The 17,028-nt window shown below is 40.6% G+C and overlaps 1 non-coding gene across 1 annotated transcript; it reads right to left on the bottom strand.

Annotated features, from left to right (window-relative positions):
- Positions 1-5,399: 5,399 nt before the first annotated feature.
- On the bottom strand, positions 5,400-5,531 carry LOC116809892 (small nucleolar RNA SNORA64/SNORA10 family). Its single transcript, XR_004370056.1, has one exon. It is a non-coding gene; the product is annotated as a small nucleolar RNA SNORA64/SNORA10 family (small nucleolar RNA).
- Positions 5,532-17,028: the final 11,497 nt, after the last annotated feature.

Below are 17,028 nucleotides of genomic sequence, written 5' to 3'. Positions count from 1 at the left end.
TCTCACAAGAGACAAGTTAAAGCTTTACAGATGAAGTACTATTAATAACTAGTGCCTACAGTATTGTTTTTTTCTGTAACCCTTTTGAGAACTTTGAATGTCACAAATTTCAATGACAATAGCCAGTGATTTTGAGGACTAGCAGATATGGTAAGGAAAAACCAAAGACCTATCACAGTAGGAATACTTGAAGAAAATGGGCAGATCCAAATGGCCTATAACCAATAGGCTAAACCCAAGATGCATTTGATTAATCAAATAAGTAAAACACGTTCAGTCTATTCTATAAAGATGGTCCTTCTTGCTTGATCAATCTGTCAGCAGCTCCTCATGTTAGAAATTGGGTGTTTATGTTAAATTATACAGGTAGAGTATTGACATGTATTAGCTGTGTAACTGAATGCAAGTTACTTAATTTCTCTTAGCTGCAGCCTTCTCACCTTTAAATGGCAACATTATCTCTGTTACAAGGTTATTTATGAAGGAAGCTTTATGAGTCATCTGGCATGATTTCTAGCAAGTAGACCAAACATTCACTCAGGTATATGAACAACTGCCTCATGCTGCCAGGTGTTTAGAATATAGCAATCACCAAAACAGAGAAGGGTAGTTTGTCTCTTTCCTGCTCTAGAAAGTAAGCTCCACAAGGACCGGGCATTTATCCATTGCCATATCCCTAGCTCTTACAAACTACACAGCACATACTAAACACTCACATATGTGCGTAGTTAACAAATAAATGAAGCTTAATTCTAAAGGGATATCAGACAAAAGTTAGTAAAATAGGCCGGGCGCGGTGGCTCATGCCTGTAATCCCAGCACTTTGGGAGGTCGAGGTGGGCGGATCACGAAGTCAGGAGATCAAGACCATCCTGGCTAACAAGGTGAAACCACGTCTCTACTAAAAATACAAAAAAAAAAAAAAAATTAGCTGGGCGTGGTGGCACGTGCCTGTGGTCCCAGCTACTCAGGAGGCTGAGGCAGGAGAATGGCATGAACCCGGGAGGTGGAGGTTGCAGTTAGTAAAATAAAAAATGTGAAAAGTGCTATGAAGGAAACAGAGGGCTAAGAATCAGAAAACAATAGGGGTGACTTTCACTGGATAAAGTGGTTGGAGATTTTTCTGATTTATCTAGAGAGCTATGAGAAGAGTAGAAGAAAGAGCATCTCAGGCAGAGGGAACTTTATGTGCAAGGGCCCTGAGATGGAAAATCACTGAACCGAGTAGACTAAGTATGCTTAGAACTGGTGACTAATCGACAGGATGGCAGGATATGAAGTTGCAAAATCAGAATAGAGCTTTTATCTGTCTGACAATTGTATTTTTAATGATAGTTTGCTTTTACTTGGTCTTTATATATTTAATTACAAATTACTGATATTTTGTTTAAATCTACCACATTTTTCCATTTGACTATTTGTTTATTTTTATGTCCTTTCTTTTAGATTAAGTCTTTTTTCTTCTTCTCCCCCTCCATTGTTATACGTTCTTTTACTATTCCTTTTGTTATTCCATAGTTGCAGCATACATCCTTTTTTTTTGATTTGGAGTCTCGCACTGTCGCCCTGAGCTGGAGTGCAGTGGCGCGATCTCAGATCACTGCAACCTCTGCCTCCCGGGTTCAAGCGATTCTCTTGCCTCAGCCTCCCAAGTAGCAGGGATTACAGGTGCCCACCACCACGCCTGGCTAATTCTGTATTTTTAGTAGAGACGAGGTTTCACTATGTTGGCCAGGCTGGTCTCCTGACCTCGTGATCCACCTGCCTCAGCCTCCCAAAGAGCTGGGATTATAGGCATGAGCCACCACCACACCTGGCCTACAGCATACATCCTTAACTGAGTAAAGCTTAATGTAAATTAGTACATTTACCACTTCTACTTTTTAGACAATATAAAAACATAAGACTTTTTAAAATTGTATTTACCACCCTCCCCACTTGCCTCCCCCTGTGATATATGGGCTTTTTTTTTTTTTTTTTTTTTGAGACAGAGTCTTGCACTGTAGCCCAGGCTGGAGTGCAATGGCACAGTCTAGGCTCACTGCAACCTCCACCTCCAGGGTTCAAGTGATTCTCCTGCCTCAGTCTCCTGAGTAGCTGGGACTACAGCCACGTGCCACCACACACAGCTAATTCTTTTGTTGTTGTTGTATTTTTTTTTAGTAGAGACGGGGTTTCATTGTGTTAGCCAGGATGGTCTTGATCTCCTGACATCGTGATCCACCCGCCTCAGCCTCCCAAAGTGCTGGGATTACAGGCGTGAGCCACTGTGCCCGGCCCACACCTGGCTAATTTTTGTATTTTTAGTAAAGATGGGATTTCACCATGTTGGTCAGGCTGGTCTCAAACCCCTGGCCTCATGATCCGCCTGCGTTGGCCTCCCAAAGTGCTGAGATTACAGGCATGAGCCCCTGTACCCTGAGGGCTTTTGTTTTTGAATTTTTAGCTCAACACATTTAAGATCCCCAAGACATGACTATTATTACTTTTTGCATATTTATCCTTTCTGTACTAATTTTTTTTCTTTAATCTCTAGAGGTTCATTAGAATTGAAATCTAGCAAAACTTTAATTTTGGGATCTGGGATCATTTTTCTTCTGTCTGAAGAACTTACTTTAGTATTTCCTCAGTACAGATTCTAAATACAGATTCTTTCCTTTTTTGTTTCTGAAAAGATTTATTTAGTTTTACTTCTAAGTGATATTTTCACTGTGTGCAGAATTTCAAGGTTGGCATTCATTTTCTTTTAGTACAGTTGATTCTTGAACAAGGAGGGCATTAGGAGCACTGACCCCTACACAGTTGAAAATCTGTGTGTACCTTTTGACTCCCTTAATTTTTTTTTTTTTTGTTTTGAGACAGAGTCTCGCTCTGTCACCCAGGCTGGAGTGCAGTGGTGCGATCTCGGCTCACTGCAACCTCCGCCTCCCGGGTTCAAGCAATTCTCCTGCCTCAGCTTCCTGAGTAGCTGGGACTACAGGCGGGCACCACCATGCCCAGCTAATTTTTGCATTTTTAATAGAGACGAGGTTTCACCATGTTGGCCAGACTGATCTCAAACTCCTGACCTTGTGATCTGCCCACCTCAGCCTCCGAAAGTGCTGGGATTACAGGCATGAGCCACCGTGCCTCGCTCACTGCCTTAAAAGTTTAAGCACTAATAGCCTACCGTTGGCCAGAAGTCTTACTGATAATGAACAGAAAATTAACACATAATTTGTATGTTATTTGTATTATATGCTGTATTCGTACAATAAAGTACGCTAAAGAAAAGAAAATGGTATTGAGAAAATCATAAGGAAGAGAAAATAGGTGACATAAGTACTGTACTGTATTGATCAATACTGTAAGGTTATGTCATCTGTTTACAAGAGGAATAGTCTGCCTGAAATACAGCTTCAGACCTCAATCTATGGTGTATATCCAGATAGTCAACTTTTCCTTTTAATGTCATAACTTTTCTCTGCTTCTTGAGCACACTTCCAGCACCACTTCATATGATTCCCATGTTTCTTATTCAAGGTTTATGGTATTGCACTAGACATGGTGAAAAACAAGTGAGAACCGTGAGGGATCACTTTTTACTGCAATACGCAATTTACTGGAGAGACGACTGCTCACACAGTAATGATTAGTGTGACATAACTTTTTTTTTTTTTTTTTTGAGACAGAGTCTTACTGTCGCCCAGGCTGGAGTGCAGTGGTGCAATCTCGGCTCACTGCAACCTCCCCCTCCCAGTTTCAGGTGATTCTCATGCCTCCGCCTCCCAAGTAGCTGGGATTCCAGGACTGCGTCACCATGCCTGGCTAATTTTTGCATTTTTTTGGTAGAAGTGGGGTTTCCCCTTGTTGGCCTCTACCCATCTCAGCCTCCCAGAGTGCTGGGATTGCAGGTGTGAGCATGACACAACATTTTAAGTGGATACTCACAACACTTACTTGAGCTTACTGCAATAGCCACAGCAGGTGGCTACGGAATTGTTACAGTAGTAAGATACGTACTATAGTGAATTTTATGCAATTATGATTGAATACGGCATCTTTATTTTTGTTTACATTTCTGTCAACAGCAAGTGGTGTCATGTATGGTCTGTAAATGTGTGAGGGAAAGTTTTGGTAAATTTTTTATAAAAGATGTGTATATTTTAGGATGGTAAATAATAAAATAGACTATGTCTACATATATTTTATGCATTCATGACATACCTTTTTAAAAGTGTTTTGCTATTTCTAGGTGATGCAGTTCATCTGTGAGTTTTTCTTTTTTTTTTTTGAGACGGAGTCTCGCTCTGTCGCCCAGGCTGGAGTGCAGTGGCGCGATCTCGGCTCACTGCAAGCTCCGCCTCCCGGGTTCGCGCCATTCTCCTGCCTCAGCCTCTCCGAGTAGCTGGGACTACAGGCGCCCGCCACCACGCCCGGCAAATTTTTTTTTTGTATTTTTAGTAGAGACGGGGTTTCACCGTGGTCTCGATCTCCTGACCTCGTGATCCACCCGCCTCGGCCTCCCAAAGTGCTGGGATTACAAGCGTGAGCCACCGCGCCCGGCCTCATCTGTGAGTTTTTCAATTTGCTCCAAATCTCCAAAAAATTTTCTAATATATTTTCTAAAAAAAATCTGCGTGGAAGTGGACCCACGCATTTCAAATCTGTGTTTTTCCAGCGTCAAGTGTACTTCAAAGTATGTCAGGAGAGTGGGGAAAAAAATTCAAAGTATTTTTGAGAAAGTGAGCTATCCTCTCACTCAACAACAATAATCACAGACAGAAGATTTCTGTGACCAAATGTATGGGGATTTCTCCCCACCAGCAAGCAAGCAAGCCATCAATTCTGCAGCAGAAACCACCTACGTGTCCTCCAATTCAAGTCAATTCTCACACTATTTTCCTGCACATAAGACCACAGGTTGAAGCCAGGTGCAGTGGCTCACACCTGTAATCGCAGGACTTTGGGAGGCTTAGGCAGGCGGATCACCTGAGGTCGGGGGTTCAAGACCAGCCTGGCCAACATGGTGAAACCTCATCTCTACTAAAAATACAAAAATTAGCTAGGCATGGTGGCAGGCTACTTAGGAGGCCAAGGCAGGAGAATTGCTTGAACGTGGGAGGTGAAGGTTGCAGTGAGCCGAGATGCACCACTGCACCCCACCTGGGCGACAAGAGTGAAACTCTGTCTCAAAAAGAAAAAAAAAAAACACAGGTTGAGGGCTCAGTGCCCAAGACCACCTCTGACCCTCATCAGTCACAAGTTTGGGCCTGTGGAACTTCTGACCTAGCAGCTTCAATGTGGAGTTTCCAGACCCTCTCTTTGGGTTTGATTAATTTGCTAGAGTGGCTCGCAGAATTCAGGGAAACTGAATATGTTTATCAGTTTATAGCCTTGCTTTTTTTTTTTCGTCCTGCTTTTGTTGCACCCTTCAAGGAAAGAGGCCACCATAAGGCCGAGCTCAGGTACCAAGGGGACCTTCTCTCTCTCTTCCCATTGCGAAAGTCACACAAGTGAAGCCAGGTGTAACTATACACAGCCAAGAGAGTTATTTACTGGTTTATTACAAAGGATATTACAAAGGATGTAGGTGAAGAAATTCACAGGGCAAGGTATGGGGGAAGAGGTTCAGGGTGTCCATGCCCTCCCTGACCACTAGCTTCCAGGAGCCTCCAATGTGTTCAGCTATCCAGAAGCTCTGGAAACCCAGTCTTCTTGTGTCTTTTATGGAGGCTTCATTGGATAGGCATAATCAACAGCTGTGTAGAAATGTGATTAGACACGGCCGGGCGAGGTGGCTCACGCCTGTAATCCCAGCACTTTGGGAGGCCAAGGCGGGTGGATCACGAGGTCAGGAGATGGAGACCATCCTGGCTAACACGGTGAAACCCCGTCTCTACTAAAAAAATACAAAAAATTAACCGGGCGTGGCGGTGGGTGCCTGTAGTCCCAGCTACTCGGGAAGCTGAGGCAGGAGAATGGCATGAACCCAGGAGGCGGAGCTTGCAGTGAGCTGAGATCGCGCCACTGCACTCCAGCCTGGGCGAAAGGGTGAGACTCCATCTCAAAAAAAAAAAAAAAGAAATGTGATTAGACACAAAATGTATGATCTAACACTAATAGGCTGAGTGGAAAAACCCAGCAATGTCTATCTGTTCAGATTCTTTTTGTCCTCTCTCTGCTGCATCATTTCCTCCAGGGAATGGGGCAGGACCTCCTCTGAAATGGATGTCTTATGATCTACAATCACATAAGTCAGAGAATTTCTTTATGGCCAGCTCTAAGACAGAAAGGCAGGGAAGATTTCTGACTTTGGAAGAGGAGGAGCAGATGAAAGGAGGCAGGAGGTAAGAGAGAGATTCTGTTTTCTGAGGCCTGTTATCTGAGGTTTTAAGTGCCCCAACATTATAACTAAAGACTGTAACAAGGGATATGGGAGTTATAAGCCAGGAACTATAGATAAAAGCCCATATATACAGATATTATAATATATATGTCATAATATCACACATGTCATTCTATTTTCTTCTTGTTTCCATTGTTTTTGTTGGGAGGTCAGCTGTTGGTCTAATTTTTGCTCTTGTGAAGGTAGTATGTCTTTTATTCTCTGGTTGCTTATAAGATTTTTCTTTGTTTTTAGCTTTTCCAGTGGGACTATGTGTCTAGGGATGGTTTTCTTTGTACTCTTTTGTTAGAGCTTTGTAGAGCTTCTTGAATACATGGCTTGAAGCACCTGTCAGATAACATCAAGATCTAGGTATCTATGGGTCTCTCTCTTATTTTAATCAACTTTTGCCCTTTTACATTGCTTCTTTTTATCTGATTGACTGCCAAACATTGTAAATAAAAATTTTAGTTATGATTTGAGGCTCAGTAGGGTGTTATCTTTCCCCAGAGAGATTTTACTTTTGTTACTGGCAGCAAGGGTTGAGTTAGATCATCTCTCTGGGTTTGGTTTATTTCAGATCTTTCCCCCACATTTTCACTTTCTTTGTAGCTCTCTGATGCCTTCAAACAGTTAAAAAACAAAAATTGTCTAGTTTTTCCAGTTCTCTCAGCTGGAAGATTGTTCTGAAACAGTAAAAAATAAATTTTATTCTAAAAACAATAAGAAGATACTAAAAAGTTTTAAGAATTGACATAACCTGATTTCCATTTTAAAATGAACTTAATTAGTTTTTTTGTCATATCTTTCCTTAAAATGTCCCCAAAGCTTTCTTTTACCTACATTTCTGTTGTTATCATCCTGGTCTAAACTCTATCTAAGTCACTAACTTGGATTATTGTTTTTTGATTTTTTGTTTTTGAGGCTGAGTCTCACTCTGTCACCCAGGCTGAAGTGCAGTGGCATGATCTCGGCTCACTGCAACCTCTGCCTCCCAGGTTCCAGCAATTCTCCTGCCTCAGCCTCCTGAGTAGCTGGGATTACAGGTGTGCACCACCAGGCTCAGCTAATTTTTGTATTTTTAGTAGAGGTGGGGTTTCACCATGTTGGTTAGGCTGGTCTTGAATTCCTGACCTTGTGATCAGCCTGCCTTGGCCTCCCAAAGTGCTGGGATTACAGGCATGAGCCACCACGCCCGGCCGGATTATTGTTTTTATCTCACTTTCTTGGTCTCCTGAAAGCCATCTAACGTATCGATGTGAGATTCTTTATCCAGAGATTTGATTTCTTTTATGTCTGGATTTGCAAATTAAAAATAGCTATGAAGGCCAGGTGTGGTGACTCATGCTTGTAATTCCAGCATTTTAGGAGGACAAGGCAGGTGGATCACTTGAAGTCAGGAGTTCGAGAGCAGCCTGGGCAACATGGAGAAACCCCATCTCTACTAAAAATACAAAAATTAGCTGGCTGTGGTGGCGCACACGTGTAATTCCAGGTATTTGGTTGGCTGAGGCATGAGATTTGCTTGAATGGGTGAGGCAAAGGTTGCAGTGAGCTAAGATCATGCCACTACCACCAGCTTGGGCAACCGAGAGAGACTGTCTCAAAAAAGAAAAAGTGATGGGATTTTTAAAGTAGCACTATTAGTCACACAGAAAAGCAAATCAACTTAAGGTGATTAACTTGCTGAAAGTTACACAGTTAAGGCAGAGCTACCTGTTGAATCTAGGTCTCTTTAATTTTAGAACTTATATCAATTATTTCATATTGTAGATATGCATTCAAATTATATTTTCTTTAAATGAAGCAGCATTTATATTCTTTTGCTGCTAAAAATACTTAAAATTTAAGTAATAATAAAAAGTTAAAGCTTTTATTGTTTGTGCTCATTGATGTCAAAGTTGCTTGAGCTGAAGTTGAGTAAAGAGTTTTCGAACCAAGTGACTGGTGCTTTCAGAATGGCAGAAACCATACTGGGAATGAGGCCATCCGGGAGGAAACCCTTCTCTATGAACATCTGGGTTTTTGTGTGTGTGTGTGTGTGTGTGTGTGTGTGTGTGTGTGTATTTTCTTTTTTTCAATTAGAGATTCAGGGCTTTAAAATCCCATAAATAAAAAGTCCTGGGCTAGGTGTGGTGGCACACACCTGTAATCCCAGCAATTTGGGAGGCTGAGGCGAGTGGGTCACCTGGGGTCAGGAGTTTCAGACCAGCCTGGCCAACATGGCGAAACTCCATCTCTATTAAAAATATAAAAATTAGCTGGGAGGCTGAGGCAGGAGAATTGCTTGAGTCCTGGAGGCGGAGGTTACAATGAGCCAAGATTGTGCCATTGTGCCACTGCACTCCAGCCTGGGCCATAGAACAAGACACTGTCTCCAAAGAAAAAAAAAAAAAAGTCCTGGATATAGGTAAACAAGACTATAGAGATATTTAGCCAAAACAGCATGAGAAAATGCATATTCTTTCTTTCACCCATATATTAGTTCCATGATTCTTCTATAATAGGTCTGTAATGCATGAGGAAACTACAAAAAGCTACCATGTTAGGGGTGAAAAAAAGGCAATCTTTCCAGATGTGGTTGCTAACAGATAATAGTAAAAAGTGAAGCCTTGAGCCAAGAAAAGCCCCAGCATGACTCAGTATAGACCAAGGTTCCAGAAAGAACTAATTTCTTTCCAAACAAAGAACATGAAGTAAAGCACAGCTGATCCCTACGCTACTACATTCATTTCAGTTTTGTTTCCAACTATCTTTTCAGAGACGTTTGACACTAGACTGTATCATTATTTATACTGTTCTAGAATATGAAATTCTAGAATATGTATCCTTTCTATTTGTACATAAACATTTACATTGATTTCATATATATAATCATATTATAATTTTAAAAAGAGGGTATAAGGTATAATTTAGTGCTTTGTAATTCCTTATTCATTGATCAATATATATTTTTAAAAGATCAGAGACTTTTTTTTCTGAACTACAGATTCTTTTTTTAAAAAACTGTTGTGGCTACATAGTAAGTGTATATACTAATGGGAGTACATGAGATGACCTGATACAGACATATAGTGCATTATAATCACATCATGGAAAATAGGATATCTATACCCTTAAGCATTTATCCTTTGTGTTACAAACAATCCAATTATACTCTTTTAGCTATTTTAAAATGTACAATTAAATTATTGTTTACTATAGTGACCCTGTTGTGCTATCAAATACTAGGTCTTATTCATTCTTTGTATCTATTTTTATTTTGTACCCATTAACCATCTCCAGTTCCTCTCCACCCCTCCACTACCCTTCTCATCCTTTCGTAACCATCCTTCTACTCTCTAGCTCCATGGGTTCAATTGTTTTGATTTTTAGCTCCCACAAATAAGTGCAGACATATGAAGTTTGTCTTTCTGTGTCTGACTTATTTCATTTAACATGACTTCCAATTCCATCCATGTTGTTGCAAATGACAAAATCTCTCTTTTTTTTTTCCACTGTTGTCACCCAGGCTGGAGGGCAGTGGCACGATTTTGGCTCACTGCAACCTCCACCTCTTGGGTACAAGCAATTCTCCTGCCTCAGCCTCCCAAGTAGCTGGGATTACAGGCACCCGCCACCATGCCTGGCTAATTTTTGTATTTTTAGTAGAGACAGGGTTTCACTATCTTCGTCATGCTGGTCTCGAACTCCTGACCTCAGGTGATCTGCCCACCTCGGCCTCCCAAAGTGCTGGGATTACAGGTGTGAGCCACTATGCCCGGCCAATCTCATTCTTTTTTATAGCTGACTAGTACTCCATTTTGTATATGTACACATTTTCTTTATCCATTTGTCTGTTGATGTACACTTAGATTGCTTCCAAATTTTTGCTCTTGTAAACAGTGCAGCAACAAACATGGGAGTGCAGATGTGCCTTCAATATACTGATTTCCTTCAATATGCTGATATCCCCAGCAGTGGGATTGCTAGATCATATGGTAGTTCTATTTTTAGTTTGGGGAACATCCAAACTGTTTTCCATAGTGGTTGTATACAGAGTCTTTAATTTAATCTTTACTAGGTACTACAATAGTTATCATTTCTGAGTGTTTTTAGAAACATTGAGTATTTCAAGCACTGATTTCTCCAGAGACTAAGATACATGTATCCCTACAAGCATGGACATGGATTGGGAGTGAGAAGCAGAGCCTTTGGTGGGTTTTTTGTTTTGAATAAAATTGCTATTGATATTCTTCCCATTAATCTAAGCCTCAGTATCTGCCATTTATACTTATCAGATTAAATTGTCAATTTCCATTTCAGGTATACTTTAAATTCTTGATATGATTTGCAGGTGATTTTTAAAAAATTTTTAATTTTGTTTTGTTTTGTTTTGAGACAGGGTCTCGCTGTGTCACCCAGGCTGGAGTGCATTGGCATGATCACCACTCACTGCAGCCTTGACCTCCTGGGCTCAAGTGATCCTTCTGCCTCAGCCTCCTGAGTAGCTGGGACTACAGGCCCACACCACCGTGCCTGGCTAATTTTGTATTTTTTGTAGAGACGAGGGTCTCACTGTTGCCCAGGTTAGTCTCAAGCTCCTGGACTTAAGCAATCTTCCCACCTCGGCTTCCCAACATGCTGGGATTACAGGCATGAGTCACTGTGCCCAGCCTTCTTGATATCATTTTTATCTAGCTAACATATTTTGGAATATAATGAATCACCTATGTATCTTGGAGTGATTATTTTTAATTTCTTAAATTTGAAATGCTGTGATTTCAGACCCGATGGATAGAATAGAAAAAGTTAGACTAAAAGTGTGATGGGATGACATGTAAGAGCTCTCGAAGAGAGAGAAAGTGTCATATTATTAAGACCTGGGTTCTGGAACTAGGCTGCTTGGGTAAAAATGCTGGTTTTGCCATTTATCGCTATATAACTTTGGACAGGTTATTTAGCCTCTCTGAGCCGTGCTATTCTCAACTATTAAATGGGATAACAATAATATACCCCTTTAGAGTTGTTATGAGGATTACAAGAATCAATACATGTTAAGTAGTTAGAATCTTGCCCTACCCTTAGTAATCATCCAATATTATTCTTATTATTAGATTACCAATAAAATTTTGTCTGAGGTACCCAAATATAATGAGGTTTGTACAGAACACATATGAAATTTCTAACATTCTGTCAAGTAATGTCATTTTCAGTAATTCTTCAGAAGTTTGAATAAGCTAATGCTCACTCCCCATATGATATTTTTTGTGTCTATACCAATTCTGTATATGGCAGTCTGTGGTCTGTATAATAATTGATAGAAATGGATAAGCAAATGTTAAAACTCTGTTGGAAGAGGGAAGGGTGGATTTTGGCATAAGTAAACATGAGAAGATCAAAGAGATTTTTCAGGAGGCAGAGCTAAAATTTTGCCTCTTGGCTACAGAGAGGAATGTTCAGGGAGCTCTGATTTGCAGGAGGAGCAGCAGGCAGCCACAGACATCTTCAGGTTCTGCCTTTATTGGACTCTTCTGACCCTCTGTTGTAATTGAAAGTCAGGTGGAGTGAGGGCTTGTGCTGTACTCTGAAAGTCACCAATAATTCTAAGTAATAAGTGTCACCACTTTGATTACATAGCCTTCCTGAAATGTTGATGGCCTGGAGTTTTACAGGTGCAGTGTATACTAAATTAGCCATGACCACAAACAGGATGTCATTGTCAGTCCTTTCAAACTACAGAGTAGTAATTTGGTAATGGGTGAACACCTGGATTTGTGCCTCCTTAAACCTGAAATAAAAGGGAGAGGAATAGTCTGAGTCAACTGTCTTTGTGACATCTGACCCATGGTCTACATTTCTTTGAAAACACTGTATTTGGATATATGCATAAATACACACACACACACAGACACACACACACACACACACACACACACACACACACACTAGCTTTTGCTTCTTAGAAAAGCAGCTCCTTGAGGGAACCATTACTTTGCTGTATTATGTACAACAATGTGGTTGCTACATGAATGTTAAGTACTACTAATAATATTACTGGTAATTCACTGGTGAGGCATTTTATGAGTCACCACTTACTGTGTGTTCACAATGTTTGAACTTGGTTATACAAATGTATCAAGTTATTTTTTATATGAAATTGACTATTAGGATATTTAATCATCCAAGTCAGAGTGAAGGACTAGCACTTTAAACATTTTTTTTTTCCACTTTCAATCTTGGAACAATTTGAAAGTTGGAGAAAAGTTGGAAGAATCATACAAAAAAAGGTATGTATACCCTTCATGCAGAGACCTCATCCAGCGTTGGCCAGTCGTTTTAATAATGTCCTTTATAGTAAAGGGATGTAGTCCAGAATTAGTATGGTATCTGGTTGTCTCATATTGGAACAGTTTCTTCTTCCTTCCTTTCATGGCCATGTCATATTTGAAAATTATAGGTCAGTTGTTTTGGAAACTGTCCCTGAATTTGGGTTTATCTAAAGTTTCCTCGTAATTATTTTCAGGTAATGCATTTTTTGAGAAAATTTCACAGAAGTGATGCTTTGCTACTTTCCTTGCATCCTATCATGTGGCACATGGTGTCAATGTTTCCCATTACTAGTGATGTTAACTTTGATCATTTAAATAAGATGGCTTCTGTGAGGCTTCTCTATTGTAAAGGTACAATGTTTTTACACATTTTGGAATGAGTAATTACTTTGTGGGGAGAAATTTTGAGACTGTAAAATTCTGTTCCTCCACCTACTTTTACCCATTAGTTTTAGCATTCATTGCTATGTCTTGCCCGATTATTGCTATATTGGTTGAAAAATGTTGATTTTCTAATGCTTTCACTCCTTCTACATTATTTAGTATTAAACTCCCTATTTATTTATCTATATCACTGAGGACTCATGAATTCCTATTTTATTCAATGTACTATAATTCAGTACTATCATCATTTCTTTTGATGCTCAAAAAAAAAAATAAAAATAAATAAATAAAAATAGATTTGACTAGTAGGAGTAAGCCCTTTTCCAGATTGGCTTCTGTGTACTTTTGACATGTTCTCATTATTCTTTCAGCACTTCATTACTTCCTGGCACAATCAGATGATTTACGTTCATTTGTTCTTTCCTGGTCCCAGTCCTGAGATCAGCCATTCCTCCAAGAAGCCCTGTTTCTTTCAGTAGAGTGGCATTTAGAAATCAAGATCTGGGTACTTGATATGCTACAAGTATACTCCTTCTAGGCCTCCCTCAGTGGAAAAATAATTTATATACATGCATATCGCTATTGCTCTATTTCCTTCTCTCTTTTCTCTCCCTCACATATTTGTATGTGTGCATGTGTGTGTATGTGTATCTACCTACCTATATATTTATATATACACACATATACTTATTTATGAGTACACACCAACACCTCCAATTCCTATTTGCTGTCACCACAGTTTATTATAGTTTTCTTCCTTGTCATATTCATATATTCCTTCTCTGACAGTAAGATGATAATGGCTTCCATTATCTTACTGTATTAATTGCTCAATCCCCCCATATGTAGTTAATCTACCAAGCTTGCTAGACTGACTTTCTACCTAATTGCTTTTTCAATAAATAGTAAGTAAAGGACAAAGTAAAGGGTGGAATGAAAGGGGGAAGAAAGAAAGAGAATAACACATTTTGAAATCTAAATTAAAATTTAAAGATAGATTTTTGCATGTTTTATGTGTATAGAAGTAAGGTTCTGGGAATCGAGTTTACTCTTAATTTTTTTAAGATCATGAAAATAGGCCAGGCATGGTGGCTCACGCCTATAACCCTAGCACTTTGGGAGGCCAAGGCGGGTGGATCACTTGAGGTCAGAAGCTCGAGACCAGCCTGGCCAACATGGTAAAACCCTGTCTCTACTAAAAATACAAAAATTAGCCAGGCATGTTGGCACACGACTGTAATCTCAGCTATTCAGGAGGGTGAGCCACGAGAATTGCTTGAACCCAGGAGGCAGAGGCTGCTGTGAGCCGAAATCGTGCCACTGCACTCCAGCCTTGGCAACACAGCAAGACTCTGTTAAAAAAAAAAAAATCTTGAAAATACATCCTAATATTTTGTCTTTATATATTCACACATAATACTTAATGGCATACAAGCATTAGGCATACAAAGATTAATGAGACAAAGTCTGCAGAGTTCAGATATGATAAAACAAGCAGACAGGTTAAAAATATTAATAATTCCTGTAATAGTAGAAGAGTTATCGTAGAGGAATACAAAGAGTTTCAGGAAGAAACTGAGCTACGCTATAACACAGAAGAGACCAATAGATATTGCATAAGCAGCAGAATGATTTCTCTTCATTAAGAGTAATGATCCACATGCTAAAGGTTAATTTCTAGTTGGTCTTCTGAATTCTGGCTTTTTCTTAACTCTTTTCTTCTGCTCCAGTCATCCTATAGAGGACCAGAGAAAATTAGACACAGTGAAATCTCTCTTCATGGTCAGGACAGTTACTGAGCAACAGGAAACACAACTATTCCTTATAGGCCTGGTGCCCTGTTTTTTCCAGCCCTCAGGTTGTGAGACTTTGGCATATTTTGCATATAACCTCTGACTTTGCAATGGAACAGAATTTTATTATATTTAATACCATATAATTTTTTTTTAGTTTAGCATATTTCTATTTTTCTTTTTTTAATTTTTTTCTTTTTTTGCACACAAAACAATAAACATTTTCTAAAAATACATACAAACAAAAAGATGCATATCAAACATATTAGGAAGGTTGCACATGGGAAGACCGGGAATAGAAATGGGGGGTGGGAATGAAACAAAATAAATGAGAGGGGGACTTTGTATGGATCAATGATAATAACTCAATCCTCTATGTCTTTGACGAAGAAGGAGGAGGAAGAGGAAGAAAAAGAAAGTGGGATAAAGGATCAGAAAGGGAGGAAAATAGAAAAAATTAGAGTATGACTCCAGGGTAGACCTGTTTTGTTGTTGCTGGGTTGGTTGGTTGGTTGTTTTGTTGTATTTTTCATATGTTTCGCCATGTTGGCCAAGCTGGTCTCGAACTCCTAGCCTCAAGTGATCAACCTGCCTCGGCCTCCCAGAGTGTTGGGACTACAGGCGTGAGCCACCACGTCCAGCCCCCACACTGCGTCTGGCTTCCGTGGTAGACCTCCCAGACAGGGAGGCTGGGCAGAGGCGCTCCCCACATCCCAGACGGGGCGGCCGGGCAGAGGCGCTCCTCACTTCCCAGACGGGGCGGCCAGGCAGAGGCTCTCTCACTTCCTAGACAGGGTGGCGGCCAGGCAGAGCCGCTCCTCACATCCCAGACGATGGGCGGCCGGCAGAGGCGCTCCTCAGATCCCAGACGGGGAGGCCGGGCAGAGGCGCCCCTCACTTCCCAGACAGGGTGGCCGGGCAGAGGCGCCCCTCACATCCCAGACGATGGGCGGCCAGGCAGAGACGCTCCCCACCTCCCAGACGGGGCGGCGGTCGGGCAGAGGCTGCAATCCCAGCACCCCGGGAGGCTAAGGCAGGTGGCTGGGAGGCGGAGGCTGCAGCGAGCCGAGACCACGCCACCGCACTTCAGCCGGGGCAACACCGAGCACAGAGTGAGTGAGACTCCGTCTGCAGTCCCAGCACCTCGGGAGGCCGAGGCAGGCAGACCACTCGAGGCCAGGAGTTGGAGACCAGCCTGGCCAACATGGCGAAACCCCGCCTCCACCAAAAATACCAAAACCAGCCAGGCGTGGTGGCGCCCGCCCGCGATCCCAGCCACCCGGCAGGCCGAGGCAGGAGAATCCCATTTAATTTTTTAGTACCGTATTTTTTGGTGGCTTTTAAAGCCACTATTAAAAATCTTTTTATATTACCCAATACTGCCAATATTCTAAAACTTTTGTGCAAATAAATTGTGTCATTATGTACAGTTACTGGACTTAGTAGGCACATCAATTTTTATTGTTTTGGTTAAAGGGCTCTCCATTGTGTAAGTGCCTTTAAAACATGCTTAGTAGTTAAGCATCTCAACAATGTGGAATGTAGGTTGGTTTTATCACTCTCCAATTAAAAGTTATTGCTCCATAACTTCCAAGAAAGGAAGTTAGGCACTTGGAGAAATTGGTCCAATATTACATTGTGCAAATAGAATAAATAAATCCAGATTACTGATTCTCAACCTGTTTTCTGCCCTAAATCATCAGAGAGATAAATAGATTCTCTGTTTTAATAACTGAGTCTCAGGTTCTAGCTCAGGAAGCCATTATGCCTTCTCAGTACTGGCCTTCTAAAACTTGATATGTTCAATTTTCAAAGAAAATCAATTTAGAAAGAAAAAATATGCTTTGAGATGATAAAAAAGGGAATAGTCATGTAATACAAAATCCACTAAAGCTACATTTCTCTATGCCTTATAGAAATGGACAATTATTTAAATATTAAAACATACCACTACCCCAATTATATATTTTATAATATAAAAATACTTCTTAAACTAAGTAGTGGTATTACTTACTACTGAAATCATCTGTGTATATTTGATATGGGACATGAATAATGGGTCACATCTTGACAAGCATTTCAGGCCTATTGAAAGCTGGTTGTAACAGGATGGAGTTTGCATGAAGGGCTCATTATGATTATATCTTGGACTCAGCACAGTGACACTTTTCTT

The sequence above is a fragment of the Hylobates moloch genome, unplaced genomic scaffold (genome assembly GCF_009828535.3).
Source record: "Hylobates moloch isolate HMO894 unplaced genomic scaffold, HMol_V3 SCAFFOLD_1, whole genome shotgun sequence".
In the NCBI taxonomy this organism is placed as follows: domain Eukaryota; kingdom Metazoa; phylum Chordata; class Mammalia; order Primates; family Hylobatidae; genus Hylobates; species Hylobates moloch.
Note: the sequence above shows the minus strand (reverse complement) of the source record. Positions and strands in the feature narration are given on the sequence as shown.